The sequence below is a fragment of the Ptychodera flava genome, chromosome 15, assembly GCF_041260155.1.
Source record: "Ptychodera flava strain L36383 chromosome 15, AS_Pfla_20210202, whole genome shotgun sequence".
Classification (NCBI taxonomy): Eukaryota; Metazoa; Hemichordata; class Enteropneusta; family Ptychoderidae; genus Ptychodera; species Ptychodera flava.
The window spans coordinates 34,062,980-34,080,963 of NC_091942.1; the positions used below are offsets into that span (position 1 = coordinate 34,062,980).

General features: G+C 38.7%; 1 long non-coding RNA gene across 1 annotated transcript; it reads right to left on the bottom strand.

Annotated features, from left to right (window-relative positions):
• Positions 1 to 1,104: 1,104 nt before the first annotated feature.
• Positions 1,105 to 12,321, bottom strand: LOC139152397 (uncharacterized). The gene is made up of 6 exons (XR_011556626.1): positions 12,190 to 12,321; positions 7,160 to 7,231; positions 6,568 to 6,639; positions 6,109 to 6,180; positions 5,251 to 5,325; positions 1,105 to 1,311 (listed from the first exon to the last, which is right to left on the bottom strand). It is a non-coding gene; the product is annotated as an uncharacterized lncRNA (long non-coding RNA).
• Between the last annotated feature and the right edge of the window lie 5,663 nt (positions 12,322 to 17,984).

The following is a 17,984-nucleotide window of genomic DNA, read 5'->3' on the forward strand; positions in this document are numbered from 1 at the left end:
AGGCTGGATATCACTAAAAAAGTTGAATATGTGATTATGAAGATTATTTGCTGAAGGCAGAGAGCAGGATGTAGAGTAGTAGATTTAGTGTCGTTATCAAGGTTTCTCATGGCACACTCACAATCGACAAGTTAGTGAACATACTTCATGGGAAGCTTTGAAACGTAACTCAATGACAAATTTGTATTTTATGATTGATTACCAGGGAAAAGAAAACCCCAATGACATAGGCAAAATAGTATTCTGAAAGAGATAATAATTTTTACAAAATGTGTCCATAAACAGATGCCACACTCACCTTCTTTAGAGCTCGTGCTGCGGTAGGTCGGCTTTCCACGTGGTCCCCCAAAACCCTTACTTCGTTTGGCGCCAAGTGTAGAAAGAATATACAGGCATGGATTTATGGCAGAGTGCATAGGCAGCATGACCAGTGTAACCCATGCATAGACAGTCGGTGAAATACCTTGTCCGTTCGCGTCAAGAAATCCAAGGATGCACAATGGCGCCCAGCAGAAAAAATTAGTGATTGTGATCAAGGTAGAGCCTGATGCCAGATCCCGTTTGCGTGCTGCCCTGACCTTGAGTGTTGTGTAAACACTTGTACTCGTGTAGATGAAAAACATCAGCAGAAACAACACCAAGTTTAGAACTATGAAGATGGCGACTGAGAACTCCCATCCAGGATGCAAGGTCTTAGAAGTATGAAGCGGCAGACAGACTCCGGTACGAGAGTAGAAGGCTCCTTGGAAATACTCCAAGCCCATGAAGGGTAATAGCCCAAAGAGAGCGACTGTAACCCAACCAATAGCGATGGTAACACGAGCGACATTTATTCTGATCGGTGAAGCGGGCCTACGGACAATGAAAGGCAGAAGTCTATCTACAGCAAATAAAGTCAGGATGAAGACTGACATCTCAATCGAAAAAGTGGCCAAGAACCCACAGAACTTGCATGGCGCACCTCCACGCCACTGGTCATCATGAAGATAGTATTCATTTCGGTACACCTGATCCATTGATGCAATGATTACCAAGTAGATCCCTGTGAGAAGATCAGCACCAGCTAGATTAAGCATGAGAAAGCTTTCTACCCTCTCGGATACGATAATATTGTCCCGTCTATTCCCCAAAAAATGAAACATGATCGCAACAGCATTACCAAACAGAGCGACGAAACCAATAACCCACATCATCGAGCCGATAAGCCTCTCTTTGAGTAGATCTTCGCACGATGAGAACTCGTTTGGCGTTGACAGGCACGTGTCTAAATTGTCCCCGGCCAAGCAGCACAACCGGTAGCTGCCCAGGCTTCTGTGAAAATTTAAACAAGTAGAAAGCGAGTTAGATCATGGAGAGGGAAAGCAACCATTGAACAGTTTTGTTCATTCTTCAGACACGCACGTTTGTTAGTACTGTAAAGCTCACCTCTGTCAAAAACCACAGAGAAACCATCTGAGAGGGGAATGAACAAAATAATGCTAAAAACAATAATAAAATGGCACCAAAATATCAGATCGTTGAATTTTTGTCCCTTTTAAAATTTTCCTTCCACGTCAAATATGATGGTTGTTCCACATGTCTGTGAAAATGTTGCTCAGTGGTAAAGATTAAGGTAACATGCGCCTCAAAATTGAATGACAAAATTTAGCTCACCTGAAGCAACAATTTAAATCACTGTATTTCGAAATAAAAATAAATATAAAAGTCGGGTGTCACCGTGCAGACCTCTTGATAATGGAAACACATAACCTAAAATCTACCGATATTTGACATTGTTAATGACCTTCATTTCTTTGTTAGCTCTATGGGGAAACATAAAGTTTTCAATTTTCTCAAAGATAAGGCCGTGAAAACTTTACTTATTCCAAGATCTTCAAACTGAGTCAACGAAAGAGTTAGATCACACACAAATTGCAAAATATTGACGATCCAAAAATCTGTCGCCTGAGCGCATTCTAAAATAACGGTACTGGTCTTCAAAACTTCAGTCATAAATGTTTACGTAGGATGTATTTCTTCATAGAATTGGCAGTGGGGTTTTCTCCTGTAAAAGCATGGGCAAGGCTTGAACTTTTGAAACTGTGAACTGTCATACCTTAGTAACCCTAGCAAAAAGACACTGTATGGCACATATTGCCTTTTCAAAAATAAGTATTCTTTAACGATGCGACTCAGGTTCAAAGGTCAGTTTTAGCAATTAAATTTTTTATTTCTAATATCGAACCCCTGACAGCTTTCTTTTGGCGAAAAGTGTTGGGTCACATCGGACCGGGAAATTCCTGAAATATTACTAAAATGGCAAACTATCAGCTACACCGCGTACCATTATTTCCCTGTTAACGGTGATATACACACAGAGATTATGCATAGTCTTCACGGAATAGTGCGCATGCGCTATCTTCAACACCCTGCTGAGCGTTCTCAACTCTGTCGGTATCGGTATGGCAAACACGTCCAGCAGACCAAAGCCGGCGCTCGTGCTCACTACAGTCGAAAAAGCAAGTGAGGGCCACAAAAGCGAACCCAAAAAAGACGGCAACGTGCGCAAAGGTCGATTTAAATGAAAATACTTTGTACCACTTTCAAAGTTCTCTGTAGTCATGTACCATCTTACCTTGATGAGCTTTTGATTAGACGTATTACGAGTCACACATTGCGTTCATTTTCAAATGGGGAAATTAAGTTACATCAACCCATTGGCTGCATAGCTTACTATGGTGATAGAGCGTTTTCAATATGTGCGCCTCTTGTGTGGAATTCTTTGCCGTCGCACCTTCGTGCATTTTAGTCACTTGATAATTTCAAAGTCGGGTTAAAACCATTATTATGATTATGATTAAAAACTGTCCGACTTTGGCTCATACTGCAACAACGATCAAGAACGAAGTGAAGAATCAGATTTGGCCGAGGACGTAGTCGTTAACGGAGGGAGGCGTGCTCAGTTCAAAAACAATGAAAGTATTTGACATGCTGCTTTTCGAACATAGTAGGCTACGCTGATTGTGTACCCGAGTCCTAAAATTAGCCTGAGCGAGATGAAACATCTTAATTGCGATAATTTTATCTCTCTGGCTTGGTATTAGTATCGTGTTCCTTTATATTTTGAAACTCGAAGTTTCATCTTTCTATCGTGCAGCCTTTTCGTGTCTGCTAAGGTACGATTACACAAACGTTGAGCTACACCGTACCCGGCAACACGCGACATTTATATCAAGGAGTTTCACAAGCGAGTTCTTGAGTTCATACACATTCAGATGCAGATTCACAAGAGCAAGTTCGCCGTTCTGCTTAAATTTTTCAAACCGAAATGGAAATATTTTTTATTTCATGCCTTTTCTTTCTTTAAACATAACCCTAAAAATAAATTACATCAAAGTACACGTGGATTGCGAGAGTTCACAAATGATCTCTGTGGAAAGTTGTGTTGTCTGAACTTGTCAATTATCCGCAAACTCCACAGCTGGACCTCAACCCTAAACGTAAAACAAACCCGGTGATCTTCCAACAACGTAGGCTGCCAACTACGGAGACACATTAACAAGTTTTGCTATATAAGGTTGATTTCACGCAAGACAAACATACTCAGAAAATATTAGCAAGGATTTTGTATTCATGCCTTGTGGTCCGGTCAGCATCAGTTGACTTCGCTTTTCTTTTCTTTTTAGCTGGTTCTATTATACAGTGGTGAGATTAGCGGTGCATAAAATTTCAACTTACGGTGAATAAAGAATTGGTGACAAAATATAGTCGGTCATCAAAAGTTTGATTAAAAATAGCCTCGCGAAAAAATCTCCGAAATAATTATGTGTGCGCTGGTATTGTGCAAGTCGAGTGCAACCTCCCGATTGCGTGACTTCACTGTAGACAATTCGGTACTCTGTCTCTCGGAACACGCTGTCGATGACAGCCTGCACTGTTCTACGCTATGGCGTGAGTATTAATCTGATAAAATCGGTACTCTATGTAAGACACACAAGAACAAGAATACATATAAATAAAGTTTGAAAAAATAACACGAGTCAATCTCTCCCATCGTAACGAAGGGCGACAAGTCTGCAGCAAAGTTACATGTATTCTTCTCATCTTGAGGTGGGAAAACTAGCAACTGACGTCTCGTTCGCACAGATGTCGGCGCTAACACGAACTAGACAATCACTTCTCACAAAGAACATAAATTGCCTATCGCGAGACAGGAAGTAGACCACTTGAGTCAAGAACAAGTGAATGCCCGACGCGACGACAGCACACAGGTCTCGATCGGATAGACTATTTTACACAAGTTTTGACATCTTCATCCTGACTGTGAACTCTGGTAACCAGATTGTAACCGTTGAGACAATAGTATACAGTAAATATGCTACTTAAACGTTCGACAAATGGATTAAATAGCGAATTAACCTAGTGTGTTTGTTGTGTAAATACCAACCACTGCTGGCACCAAGCATTTGCCAGTTCAGTGTATAATTTCTTTCTATTTTCACACGATCTGCAATCCCAACATGTTCTAACTTCACAAAACTGACGCTAAATATTTCAGCTTATTACTGGTGTAATAAAATTCGCAGAATATAGTGCGCGAGTCGGACTTCTTGACTACTTGTGACGCATAGGTCGTTTACACAAATCGACGATTTTCTTAGCTCCGTTTTTGGTAGTGTGTACATTATTCAAATAAGTATAAGTCGGCGGCGCTTGGACAGATTAGCCTGAATTTTCACCTGTGGACAGTGAGTGAATATATCTGAAGCAACCTGTCTCAGATTTCCGATAAAAGGCCTGGAAGTGAAGGTATCTTGACAAACGTGAACAAAGGCCGAAAATTTATGCAAAAATTGTCAAGTTGACACCTTGAAGACTCATCGTGCGAAAACAAAAGCGAATTTCAAAACTCAGGGACACGGCTTTTTGCCCAGTATACCCAGTATACCAGCCGCCGATTGCTGTAAACATCACCAAGGCCGATTGGAGATTTGTACTTACACTTTTTTGAGTAGAAAAAACCTAAAAACACCACGTGTTTTGAGTACAATAACCGTATGCGCACTTTTTTGAAAATCTTACACACTTTCTGAACTCTTCGGTGATAAAAAAGTACCACATGTCGGGTGTGTGACCACTTCTTCTATTTGAAAATGCGGATTGAAAATACGTGTAAATGAACCTGAGTCGCATCCTTAAATCTGATTTAAAAGTGGGTGAGAGGTTTGCGCCTTGTCCCTGAAAGCAATGCTTTGATGCAGTCACACTTACAAGTCTGCTTGAAAAGATCTCATCTTGTCAAACACGCCCTTGACGATGTCATCCAAAGTGTTCTTCGATAAGTCTCTTTTTATAACGAGAAAAGAAGAAGAAGTAAGCGGCATCCAACAATGTGAAAGAACATACGACGAGAGCACGGTTAGGCTAAGTTCAATTTTGTACCAAAATTCCATCGTGACTCTTAATCAAGCTATTATCCTAACATTACAGAAACAAACACAATACCGAAAAGGTAAAACAACTCAAAGACCATAAATTACATCTACAGTTCAACAGTCATGTATCTCTTCGTCAATATCATTGATGAATTATAAAAACTCCTGAACGTGTTTAAAACCTTCAAAACAATTCCGTAAACTCTTGAAACTCTTGAAAATTTCACAGACGGAGAAATTTCACATTAGAGTCAGCATCTTCGAACATGTTCGTACGATCGAAGTCTTGTCATGGCGAGGAACTTCGAAATTCCGATACAATCTTTGACGAGAATGAGGATCCGTGAACACAAATCTTTTGATACAAACCAAGAAATACACTGAAGGCGTGTCCCGGGGACTAGATTATCAATTACTTAAACTCTGAGACTAACAACTCATTATTCACCAGTAATATGGAAAACTGCCCGTTTATCTGCACTTTTACCATTAACCCCCACCCCCGATGGCAGTCTAGATGAAAGTCTTCAATCCATCGGCGAGGTTGTTGTGATTATCCTAAAAAGCGTAAATCCATCGGCGAGGTTGTTGTGATCAACCTAAAAAGCGTAATTAGTTTTTTTCTTGAATTTCTACACCAGGGGTTGATGTGGTTGAATACCAAAAGGATCCAGAGACTACATATATTACTTACAGATTTTTAATTCTGGTCATATGATCAAATATTCCCTCTTCTACTGTCTTGATGCCAGCGTTTTTGGCGAATCTGGGTGTGTAACAAACAAGATCATTCGGGCAAAAGACAAACGAAGCGAAGGGCTATATCAACAGGGCAAAGTTATAGCAGTCGTGCCCTTAAAACTGAAATCCATTGTCATCATCAGAAGATATTTTATGATATTCTTCCAGAGTGAAGACGCTTCTAAGATAAACGGGGGACATATTTCCAATCCAATAAGATCACTCGTTATATTGATGTACGGTAGATTTTATGATCGAAATGAACATTTCATTTTGAACTCTTTCAGTTTATTACTTTTCTATGATTTCAGCTGATGGCAAACTTCAGCCACTCAATATAGATATGTAAATGTTTCAGTTTGCGGCATAAATATGTGCATAACAATAACAGTATGGATGAAGGTTGACTCACAGGTATCGAAGATTGTCCAGGCCAAGAAAAGTGTCGATGTGTATGACTTGCAGGTTATTATTCGAGATGTCCCTGAAAATTCAATACAAGGGTAGATATTTTGTTCGTGGTCCTTTGCATAGGTTGCAAAAGTCCTTTATTCAGATCGCTGTTGCATCCACAGATGACATTTTACTTTTAACACAATGCCCCTCCCTTTCAAAGTAAGCATACCTCGGTCATCTGCCATGAATATTGGTCTGTCAGTTTTTTCGAATCATCATAGTCAATATTTGATTAAAATGTACATAATAAAGACTTAAATTCTGTTCCACAGAGACAATCAGAGGTTCAAATTAGCGTGAGGAACTAATAATTGTTAATTTTTCCAGGACAACTTCGATACATACACAGGTACATTTCAGGGCATACATGTATAATCTTATGTCAGATCTGTTTGCTGTTTCTGTGAAAAGTAAATTTTTAAAGATTTTTTGAAACTTAAATAAATTAAACGCAATATGGTAAAACTAGATGTTCCGTACATAACTCAATAGGAAATCTGACACAGGAATTGATCAACATTAATCATAATTTTCAAAGATATACCTACAGGAGGTAAAGATTCCTTGTGTTCCGGAAGGCACCAGGGGCAATTCTGGTCAGTCCAGTTGCTCTGAGGTCTCTACGATAAGAAACACCGTGAATTAAAAAGAGTACCCTGCTTACGCAATTCAAAAAAACTTCCGGGGATATAACGTTCTTTACTGGCTCTCCAGTAAAATGAGATAAGAAGTACGGACGCAGTTTGAAGCCACCAAGCGCACAGAGGCGGGCATAGTACAGTGGTTGGCCATGCAGGTTGTTTCTGTAATATTCCTATTGTTCCGATTAAAGTAAAAGGTACTTCAATACTAGTTTAAGACTCGATATTCTGAAATCTTAAGTTCAGGTAACTCAGGATGATTAATTAAAAGCGGAGTAGTTCTGAAACACAAATGACGAGGACAGCAATATGGCTGCCATCATGAGATGAAGAGGACAAGGGCAGTAGAGTAAAACTGAATGCGGTATAAACAACGAATGGGACACAACGATGTTGCTATCAGTCGGGATGCAAATTTCGACGCACGGAAAATTCCTTGGGTGAAAACCCTTCTATTTTTCAAAGGCAGCAAATAAAGTTAAACTGCGGGAATACTATCACCATGCAACTTAGTCATTTTCAGACATTCAGAAATATAATTATGCTTTGTACTGTGAGACTGGATTCGATTCATGCGATTTATTGATGAAAAAAGTAAGTAGTCGCATTTAATGTAATGTTTGAGCAACAGGAATAGGAAACTATTTATGCGTATGATCCAACGTTTGTATTGCAAGCTAAAAATGATCGTTTAGTTCGTACGTTATCGGTGCATCAAATTTTAGGCAAAATATTAGAGGCAGACAAGTGATTTTTAATTGGATACGGGGCTATAACCAACACAAATTTATTGCTATATTTTGGCATTTTTCGAAGACCATTGACGGGCTTTTTATGAACGTCGTTTATGAATTACACACCTCCTTACAATATTAAAAGTACCATAGTGTGGGTTTTGTCGGAGTATTTGTTCAACATTTTTTTGCAATTTTAAATATGATCTTGATCGATTTTCATGTACCTAATCCTCCATATGGAAATTTTCAAGACTAACAAACAGAGCTAGAAATTAGCTTTTTGGTGGATATGGACAAGATTGACAGCACACGAGTTTTTATTACCTCACCTTTGACCTACTGTCACTCCCAAGACTATTCTAATTCTAGACATACCAATAGGGCTAAAGATTTGCTTTTTTGTTGAATATGGATCAGTATAGGGCAACAATTCGTTCCAAATGTATAGGCTACCCTTTTCATACTTTAATATCATTTTGCACCATTTTCAATATATATCGCATTTGTGCCAACCCATGTGGCTCCCACCATTGATGCTCTCAGCTATGTTCGCATACACATGTATTTACTCCTATTACTAGTTTGGTGCAGCAGTAATGCCAAGAAACGATATCAAGACTATATAAGGGCACTTTTGATGTCATACTTATCGAGTCGAAAGTTTCGATTTGTAGATGTAGCTTATTTTATTTCCGGTGACAATATGATTAAAAGCAATTCATGAAAGTGTCCTTGTTAATTGTTTAAATATATATATATATATATATATATATATATATATATATATATATATATATATATATTCTATGCCTGTATTGCAACTCTCCTATTGTTTTAGACGGTACTAATATGAACCCGTATTTTAACTAGTGAAAATACGAATTATATTTTCACTGTAACCGAACTACTTACAGCTACGCGTACGCGTGACCTTCGCTGGGATGTTCACATACATGTAAAACTGCTGAGCGAATAGACTTGTGACACTCCGAAACGTCATTGTGAATGTGATTATGGTCAAAATTTTGTTGTTTGCAGTCAGTTCATGGGCATTGCACTTAGGTACAAGTACAGTTGTACCAAAAACATACAAACGAACGCATTGAAAATGTGTATGTTTTGCCGACCCGACATCTGTCATCGTTCATGTCGTCTACTCTGTGCTGCCGAAGATTACGATCTCGGTTGACAGAACCGCTATACGAAAAGTTTCCTGTTGACGAGTTTAAGTATTCGAGTGGTGAATTACATCGTTTACAGCCGTAAATGAGCCACAAAAATCCAACCGCACTGAAAATACTCATGACAGACGATGTGCACATATTATATTTCCGATTTGTACCTGTGTCAGTGAGATTCACTGGTCATGATAGTGTCCGGTGGCACCGGTGCGGGTTTCGGAGACAATGTAAGCTACTAGGGAAAGTGAAACTTTTGTTAAGGTTGTTGTGAAAGAAATTTAGTTCTATTTAGGCAAGCCAGTGACGAAAATATACGAGCAGACGATGAAAATACCTTTGAAATGTTTTATTCATACAGCAACAAAATCACGAACGAGTTACGACACTACAGCTTACAGTGTACTCACTTCATGTTTTCCCTAATCTGCTCACAAATTCCTTTCTAAGATGGTAAATTCGGCATATTTGACGACTTAGGACACGTATAATTCTTGGTGATAAACTGACTGGTACGGCTATTATATCCACTGTGCATTCATAGATGTCGCAGAGCTGCTTGCTTTATGCACTCAGCTGTTCGATCGAGTTTGAAATCGAACGTTGGCGCGGAGCGAGTACTTTTGGCCGGCCTAATAACTTTTGCGAAGGGATGAGCTTATGTTTCAAAACACGAAACACACTCATTTTACACACTCCAGGCTATTTTTTACATCCACCGTCATTTCGAGCAAACAATAAATCTTCTTCAAAGTGTGAAAACCTGTGTCGACATCGTCATATTTAAATTGTTCGCTTTGAAAGTGTGCTATAAACCCTCCTTTGAAGTGGAATGGCCCAACAGCGGAATAATATCAAGAAGTGATACGGTTGTCATCACTCCTGAGCAACCAATTTTTTATCAGTACAGCGATGAGCAAGCAAGGTCGATTTCAGTTGATTTCGTCGCTAATTTCGGAACGTCCGTAGAAAAACAGTCATAACCTAAGCATGCATGGATGATAAAGGGGTTATTACACCAAGTTTGGGCAATACCGCGTCGTATTCTCGTGATGTGTCCGCATTTTGACTCGTTGCAGCGCAACTCGTCAAAATACGGACACATCACTCCAATAAGACACGGTATCGCCCAAACTTCGTGTCCATATATATATATATATATATATATATATATATATATATATATATATATATATATATATATATATATATATATATATATATATATATATATATATATATATATATTTAAGCTTATGTGTGTGTGTGTAGGTGTGCGCGTGTGTGTGTATTCTTAATTTTCTTTTGTATACTATACGATGAACAGCTATCGATCCTACTATACATACAATAGTAATTAGGGGTTATTACACGAAGTTTAGGCAATACCGCGTCGTATTCGAGTGATGTGTCCGTATTTTGACGAGTTGCGCAGCAACGAGTCAAAATACGGACACATCACTCGAATACGACGCGGTATCGCCCTAACTTCGTGTAATAATCCCTTTATCATACATGCATGCTTTGGTTATGACTGTTTTCCTACAGACGCTCCGAAATTAGAGACGAATTCAACTTGAAATCGACCTTGCTTCCTCTGGGCTGTACTGGTAAAAAGTTGGTTGCTAAGGAGTGATGACAACCGTATCACTCTTTGATATTATTCCGCTATTGGGCCTTTCCACTTCATAAGAGGGTTTATGGAGCACTTTTAAAGCGAACAATTTAAATATTACGATGTCGACACAGCTTTTCACAATTTGAAGAAGATATATTTTTAGTTTAAAATGACCGTGGATGTAAAACATAGGCGGGAGTTTGTAAAATGGATGTGTTTTCGTGTTTTCATACATTACCTCATCCCTGCGTGAAAGTTATGAGGCCGCAAAAATCGGGTCAAAATACTCGCGCCACGCTAGCGTTCGATTTCAAAGTCGATCGAGTATGAACAGCTGAGAGCTTGGAGCAAGCAGCTCTGCGACATCTATGGATGCACAGTGGACATACCCCTACCAGTCCGTTTATCTCGAAGAATTATACATGTCCCCCGACGTCAAATATGCCAAATTTACCATCTTAGTAAGCGGATTAGGGAAAACATGAAGTGAGTACACTGTAAGCTGTAGTGTCGTAACTCGTTTGTGATTTTGTTGCTGTACGAATAAAACATTTCAAAGGTATTTCCGTCGTCTGCTCGTATATTTTCGTTCCTGGCTTGCCTAAATAGAACTAAACTTCCTTTAACAACCAAAGCGAAAGTTTGACTTTCCCTAGATCTTACATTGTATCTGAAACCCCCACCGCACCGGTGGCACCAGACACAATCATGACCTGTGAATCTCACTGACAGGTACAAATCGGAAATATTATGTTCAGCTTCAACCTTGTCTGTCGCGAGTATTTTCAGTGCGGTTGGATTTCTGTTGCTCATTTACGGCTGTAAGCGATGTAATTCACCGCCCAGATACTTAAGCTCAAAAACAGAAAACTTGTCGTAAAGCGGTTCTATCATGATGCACTGTCAACCGATATCTTACGTGTAATCTTCAGCAGCGTAGACGACATGAAAATACTGTACCGCCACGGGACCGGCCGTGAACGATGACAGGTGTCGGCAAATAATACAAATTTTCAATACGTTTGTTTGTATGTTTTTGGTACAATTGTACTTGTGCCTGAGTGCAATGCCCATGAAGTGACTGCAAACAACAGAATTTTGAACATAATCATCATGACGTTTCGGATTGTCATTTGTCTTATTCGCTCAACTGTTTTATATGTACATATACCAACGAAGGTCATGCATGTATACCAGCGAAGGTCACGCGTACACGTCGCTGTAAGTACGGTTACAGTGAAAATATAATTCGTAGCTGGGTTGGCAATACAGGCATAGCATGTATGATAAACGATAATATTTCAATAATACAGATTCTTGCATCACGGGACGCACTTTTCTTTGAGATGATGTCGACTATGACATGCACTGGAACATATTTGCCTGTGTTGCAACAATACTCACAATTCTCCGAGAAAGGTAAATCTTCCTAAATCGTCGACGCTGATCTCGTTTGACTTCCTTGATTGAAATCGAGTACTCCATGGCCTACCGCTAACAATTCTTCAGTGAGTTAAATGTGTTTTGAGAGACAATATTACAAAAAAGGCATTTCAAGGAACAGTAGTACAAACATACATACATACATACATACATACATACATACATACATACATACATACATACATACATACATACATACATATACTTACATAAATACAATTTTCATATACAATATACATACACAGATACATAGTTTACGTACCTATATACGTACGCACATACGTAAATACATGTATAAGTACATACAAAATTCAACCAGTGTTGCAGCCAGGGCGCCCCCTTGCGACAATGCCCGCAAAATTGAACCCGTTGTCCCGCATTCTCGCGTACTGCGGGTCACCTCGGGCGCACTCATGAGTCGACTGTGTTCAATGGGTCACAGTCCCTATATTGGGACTGTGAATGGGTGTAGTCTGCAAGAAATATCTGTTACTGACGACATGGGTGTAAAAATAGACGAGGGTCTTTATTTTGCAGGATTATTGTGATAATAATAGATTTACGTACTTTCGAAGCTATGATTAAAAGTAACTAAAACACTGCGATATTTGTTGAAGTCCGACTGTGCTCTGATTGACAGGTTCATGTTGTCCCCAAATATGCAAAATGTACCCCGAAATAAGGGGTAGTGGAATACATTGTTCCCTTGTTTAACATCCCTGGCTGCAACACTGATTCAACATGCAATACTCAAAGAAACGATGAAAATTTATTAAAAGTTATGGATAACGGCTCCTTAAGCTGTGCCATGGAGTATGATAGTGATGATGGTAAGTTGGACCATTTACATATTCTGTTGTAATGTAGCAGAAACGTTGAAATTTAGGGTTTATAAACTTATTGACAAGCATGGAAGATTTTAAATCAATAAAAAGTGTACGAGAACATGCCCCATCTGCTCATTTTAAAGTGGCACTCCCATTTGGTAACATTTTTAAAACACATTTTTTTAGTGCCAACGGTCGATATTTGACGTGGCGACTGCGCGCGGATCGCGAGATATCGATAAAAACATGTCTTCAAAAAAGTAAAAGTTTGAATTCCGGTGGCCCACCTAAATTCAGCTTCCGAATATCGAACGTTCGGCACTGGGGCCATTGTCAACTAAGCTATGGAGTACGAGTCTACACTGACGCTGCTGTACGCCACAGTACCACTTGCCTCGGTGATCGGTCATGCCCCGTGGGAGAAAGCTGAGTCTTACTGACTTGGTGATAAAACGAAAAACAATTTTTGCTGATTCCACCAGAATTGGCATAGGTGACTAGCCCAGTAACGTGCGGTTGATACATAGCAGCCACAGCGTGGTATGCATAGACGCATACCACGCGCGCGGCGAACCACACGTACTGTGTGGCAGACGACAAAATGTATTCATCGGAGGCGGCTAATATTTAACACGTAAAAACTTATGTTTATGTGGTATTGGTGAAAAACATAATACAACTGATTTAGAATAACGACAACGACAAAGCTAAGTAGAAGTTTTCACAAACTGACCTGTTGTAAAGGCATAATGCTGTATATAAAGTCTTCGCAGTGGGAGGTAAAATTGCGTCGTTCGAACTTATTACGGACTCCCTAGAATATCGTCAATCAGCACAACAACAAACCTTCGGTGGATTTCGCGTCATAATCAGAAACGATCGTAAAACTTCGGGATGTGAAAAATACGCTCGGGAAATGACATGTTTTTATCGATATCTCGCGATCCGCGCGCAGTCGCCACGTCAAATATCGACCGTTGGCATTAAAAAAATGTGTTTTAAAAATGTTACCAAATGGGAGTGCCTCTTTAAAACCACCAGGCACTCAAAATTATTCAAAATGTTCGTGAAGTCAAAGAATCTTAAATGATTAAGATCTTATGGCTAACAGGCAATTTTTCTATATTGTGCGATCAAACTTTTAAGGATTAGTCATTTAGATTCATCAATCGTTGTCTTTCAATAATAATTTATAATTAATCTCCCACGGTATATAGTATACGCTTCCAAGGGAACACACAGGGTTTGGGTTTCTTATGTCTTTTTTGTAAACCCTAACATTTACCTCGATTAATTGTCTCAACCAACTGGGGTTAAGCTCGCTGAATTTTTAATTGAATATTATATGTCAAAATGTATCATTGTGATTTGATGAGTGTCAGTCTCTCTTTCAAAGAAGAGCGTGAGACTTAATTGCTACAAAACGAAAATACATTGTTCCGTAGAGTACACAAGCGACGTAACTGAATCATGAGTTTGTCAAATTTTACAAACACAATACCCCTGGAAGTATGATGATGGAGAAATGAGGAAATATACATTGTGTAACTTGAACTTACAGTTTGCGGACTTCATCGGTCACATTCTCTAGGAACACATCACTCTGAGTGCAATAAATGGTAAACCCATAACAATGACATTGACCGGGACATTCAATACCTACAGCCATAAGAATGACTTCGTCAATCTCATGCAGTAAATGGCGAGAACAAAGGAAAAACTTGTATCAGAGCCAGGCAATATATTGAATAACTGAGACTGTTCGGTATGATATGCCTCAGGCACAGATATTTGGACTCTAAATGTTTTCATTACTTTCTGGTAACTGATTGTTGGGCTCATATATAGCTCTTCTAGTAAAAAATCTTTTTAATTCAAATACTGATGAACGTTTAAAAAGTATTGCATCAGAAGCACTGGTACAGAATCCTGCTAGAAATTAGCGAGAAATGGACACTTTCTCGCTTTTTAGCGAGAAGTGTGCGAGAATTTTGTTAGCAGATTGATTGCGAGAATTCCGCAGATGCAGAGCGAGAAAACACAGTTCTCGCTGGTTGATTGCGAGAAAATAAATTTCTAGCAAATTAATTGCGAGATAGTATGTAGTCTCGCATACTTCTCGCTATAAAGCGAGAAAATGTCCATTTCTCGCAAATTCATCGCAAATTTCTGCACTAGTGAAGGGACTGCGTCAAAAGATTCATGTCGGATAAAAATGTTAGTTCAAATTTTCTACTGAAAGGATCGGAAAGGGAGGTTACCCAAAAAAGCTTTCCATAATACGACAAAAACGATATCCTAAGTCGAGCCAATAAAGCTTTCTTAAAAATGGTGCAATAATTACATGTTTTCGCCTCTTTGTGGCAAAGTCGATCGAGGCCCGGAACTACTGTTAAATGAGGCTGAGAGCGAGCTCGTGAACAAAATGGAAATTTACAAACCACCTTAAAGGGAAGATAAAATTGCAGCTAGTAAAAACTGATACAATAAAATACTGACCGACCAGCGGGAGATAAAACACTTGTAAAATGCAGAGGATAAAAGCAAATATGTTTCGTGTTCAATCGATTGTTGAAACGCCTGCGTTTTAATCCCCTGCATTTTACAAGTGTTCCATCTCCCGGTGGTCGGTCGGTATTTCAGAGACAATGTATAGTGGGCCGTTTACAGCATGTTGGTCGAAAAGGGACATCGCTGCAGTTTGGTAAAGTACGACTGAAATTACACCAGGGCTTTCTTAACACATTGGTATAATAAGCCGTTTACAATTTGTCGAAATATAAACATGATAGAAAGTAATTACGGCGTTAGCAGCTTCCAAGATCACGAGGTCACGTAGATTAGCAAACGAGTTTCTTGTTGTTTTTTGAAATGTTTCAATAGGGATTCCTCACTGATATTTCATCTTTCGATCTGTTTCGATTACACCGATCTAAATGCGTGCACGTCTCTGGCGTTGGAACAAATCGAAGCAAATTTTCAGGAAATTCATTATTTTTTATAATATAGTTGCATAGTTAAGCCCAAAGACTCGGAGTAAGTAATGAGTACACACCAAACTCATCAACAGGGAGTTACAAAAAGGTAGCATCGAATGAGATGTCTAATAATGGGCGAGATGCGTTAACATACGATACTGCTTCCTAAATATATAATGACTTTGATGAAATCGAATGAATCGAATTTACAAAACACAATTGATTTTTTGAAGAGCTGTCGTTGTTGTATGAAGGAGAAACTGTTTTATCTTTGTCTATATAATACTGTGATTGTTTCCTGATAAACGATAGCAGAATGAATATGTATCAAAGGAAATAATGCAAGGAACCTCTGATCAACATTTAACAATTAAGTTTGGGGGCGTTACCAGGCATTTACATTTGACGTCGCCCCTTAATACGAAGTAAGCTATATTGAACGAAACGGATTGCTGCGTGTAAGAATGTACGGTCAGAACGTTTCTGCCAGAACGTTTCCAGCTCCAGCGTAAAATTATCAAGCATCCGTCATAACGTTTACAGATGATTGGTCAGCAATGCAATTTGCTAAAAACACATTCTGTTACTTTGGTTGTCGAAGGAAATCAAGGGAGGCGAATCGACTAATGAAAGATGTACCGAGGAGAAGAGAAGTAGTGGGAAAGAGGACACGATCTTACCACAGCCGAACTCATCATCTCCATCCGGGCAGTCATTTGCACCATCACATAAACGGTCCTCAGTAATACAATATTTTGTGCCGCGGCATTTAAAGTATCCAGCGCATTCGTATTGTTCTGATATCCGATGTAAATAAGAAAAAAAGGAAACTTTTTTAGTTTGTCAGCATTGTAAAGATGTTTCCGTCGATCAGCCAGGACTGTATTGTTGTACCAGATAAGAAACCGCTCCTGACTTTAAAAAAGCAACCATTTTCGATGAAAATGTGTAGTTACAGTTTCTTAAAAGTGTTGGTAGAAAGTCTTTGAACATTTTGCCTTCCACAGCCTCTCCCTGTAATGACGGAAGTCAAATTGATAGTTTAATAAATAGACCAATATATGACTTCGTGAAACTTTGATCCATTTTCTTAAAAAAACTTTCAGGAAAACCTTGAAAATCACTTCACTAATGCTGCATCCTGAAATGAAAAATGTTTCAAAACCATTTATGGACTATAAGCTGTGACTTTGAAGGATCTGATGAGCCTCGGTCTACAAACAGATGCGACGACCGATGAAATCTCATGCAAAGCGTGTGTATCGATCTTCGAAACAAATACATACATACATACATACATACATACATACATACATACATACATACATACATACATACATACATACATACATATATATATATATATATATATACATATAATATATATATATATATATATATATATATATATATATATATATATATATATATATATATATATATATATATATATACACGCTACGCAAGAAAATAGAGTCCATCCGGATTTCAAAACTGGGTACATTGTAACCAAACAGCGTCAACATTCTTAGCTAATTGTGCTCGAAAAGTAATTTAAATAACAATTGCTCACAGCGCCCTCGGACAGGCATCATAAATAATCATTACCGCCAATTTTGAATCGCCACTTTCCATCTGCGCCACCCTATATCTTTTGTAACTTTCTAATTTACTCAGCCTATAAAGTACGTTCAACATTTAATGAAGATCAACACTAGCCTTATATTGTTCTTTATTTGTCTGTATTCCCCTTTTGTAGACATCTTCAACCTGATGAAGTCCTACTTTTAGGACGAAACGTTCTATCAAAATTACCAACAGAATAAACAGAAAATATACAAGCAGATCAGTAGACGTATTCAACTTTATTCATCCGCTATTACCAAACCACGCTACAAACAACACTGGGAGCTATCTGTACATATCAAGTATACGTTATATATATATCTAT